Below are 2,390 nucleotides of genomic sequence, written 5' to 3'. Positions count from 1 at the left end.
TTCCTTTGTTATTCAGTACGTACCATAAATTTCTTTTGTGTTCCATTGTTGAGTAAAGAAAAGCAACTTTTGCATCTGAACAAAGCCACGAGCCGATAACAGAAAATTTACATACTGCAAAAATTATCATGTTACAAACACGCAGGTCGCTTCCCGTCGTGAATTTATTGGATAACAAGCAAAAGCAATTCAATGTTTATGAATCACAGAAGGGAAACAAAAATTTGTCTTAAGTTTGGCATTCAAATACGTGTATTGTTTGTGACCCTTCACGCAAAAAGGGCCCAACGGATTTCATTGAAAACCGTGAAATTTTTTCATGATCTCCGTGCGTGAATTTCAATTTTCACGGCGTGAATACGCGGTAATCACTCTACGAGAAGAAACTTTTACTCTTGACATGAAGGTATTCATGCTGTAAATGATCGGTGAAAACTTCCATGTCGTGAAATTAAGGGTAAAAATTCATGCAATGAAATTGGGAGTGAAAAATAATATTCACGGTGTGAAATTCATCCAATCCAAAGATAAATCAACAATTTATTTCCATTTTTCCTTTCTGTTGAATTAAAAACTTTTTGTGAAGAGAAGCAACCAACTCATAAATGGGCAACATTTTCTTTAGTAATGTATCATTTGATACTGCTGGTTCTAAAACTGATAGCAAATTAAAGTAGAAGGGAATGCCGGAATAACGATCTATCAAAATTTGCATACGACTCACATCAAGAAGAAGTTGTGACAGGTAATGCAACACCTGTCAAATAGGAGTAGAACTTCCGTCATATTCGGCGAGGTAAACTCCAACATTTTCCGAGAATTTCATGTTTATTGATGATGTGCCTTTTGTATATTATTAATTTCTCTCTTTTAATAGTGTGGAACAAAATAACTCTGAACCTGATCTGTATGTTTATCGATGAAATAAACATCCGTGCATGGGTTTGTCATATTCCGAATGCAACAGCTGTTTGTGAAAGTGCGTCTTTGTCATTTTCTTTCGATTTTCTTGATGAGAAGGGAATAACTTTCTTTACTTAAGATCACATTTCAAAATTTTATGTGTCCAGAAGAATACACAATGATTTAAACAAAACTCTTGAAATAAACTTCAGCATATCTTTAAACAAGACGCCACGACTCATTGTCATTCATAATCTCGCCTTAGTGCGGGAAGTCCTTATAAAAGAACCATATCGTTTTAAAGCAAGAACAACGGAAAGGGGAAGTCTGGCAACAGATTGCTGATAACCTGAACTGTGATGAGACCCTCAAGTTTCAAGTAACCAAGAAATCTGTGAGACAACACCTGAAACTTTTGCTTGAGAAGTACAGGGCGAAAACGCAAACAGAACACAAAGCAAGTGGAGTGGAAGTTGAGGATACTGAGCTTGACAAGGCCCTCAAAGAAATCTACGAAAAGTGGGAGGCATCGGAGCAGGAGCATATCATCAGAGTAAACAACAAAAAACAGGCTGAAGAAGACAAGAAGTTAAGAGAAAAAATGCAAATGCAAGCTTGCGAAAAGCTAGGCAAAACAACAAGGAGAAAAGAAGACGCTGAAGGATCTGTTGCACCTAAACCAAAAAGGGCGAGAAAAGGAGGGAACGACACTCTGGAATTTCTCAGAGAGAAAGCAAATGTGGATCTTCTCTTGAAAAAAGAAGAACGAAAGATCAAGAAAGAAGAGCAAGAGAGGCAGGCGAAGTTGTTTGAACATGTTCTAACCAACCACCAGCAGCAACAAGAGCAACAGAATCAAATACTAAGTGTAATGCAGCAGCAGAACCAGGTGATTCTGGGGTTTATCAAAAAAACTCTTCAACAAATAACTGGTACAAACATGATGTCGTTGTTTACATTTTGCTTTAGTCTTTTCAGTATATTATAAGTACCAGATTTGTTTTTCTTCAACTAGAATGAGTATTTTGCAGCTCTTTGATCATTGAAGAAATTTAATAATACAACAGTACAAGTTAGATGACTTTCATGGATGTTGTGGTTCAAACAGTCATCATTGATTTAATATTTGGTGGCATTTGTCTTAATTTGTATTGATTGTTATATGACTATGAATAAACAAAAGCATTTGGATAGCTTATTATTATTCACTGGTTAAAAGAAGCTAACGTTCCTAACAAAACCTGTACTTTTAAGCAAGATATTCCTGCAAAGTAGGTGGGCTAAGATCAAAATACTTTGATGTGACATTACCATACAAACATGTAATGGCATTTCTAAGAAGTGCACATACAATATAGGTTTTGCCAACGCTAGTCAATCCAATCTTTTAATTTTTCTTGAAATCAATGAATTTAAAGTAATTGACAATGTCCCCATAACCATTCCACAGAGCAACGGACACTGCTCACAGAGGTGTTAAATGCATG

At 35.9% G+C, this 2,390-nt stretch overlaps 1 pseudogene; it reads left to right on the top strand.

Annotated features, from left to right (window-relative positions):
• Window positions 1-1,891, top strand: part of LOC138053558 (mRNA export factor GLE1-like) — a 2,254-nt pseudogene extending 363 nt beyond the window's left edge.
• Window positions 1,892-2,390: the final 499 nt, after the last annotated feature.

Source organism: Montipora capricornis, chromosome 6, assembly GCF_036669925.1.
Source record: "Montipora capricornis isolate CH-2021 chromosome 6, ASM3666992v2, whole genome shotgun sequence".
Classification (NCBI taxonomy): Eukaryota; Metazoa; Cnidaria; class Anthozoa; order Scleractinia; family Acroporidae; genus Montipora; species Montipora capricornis.
Note: the sequence above shows the minus strand (reverse complement) of the source record. Positions and strands in the feature narration are given on the sequence as shown.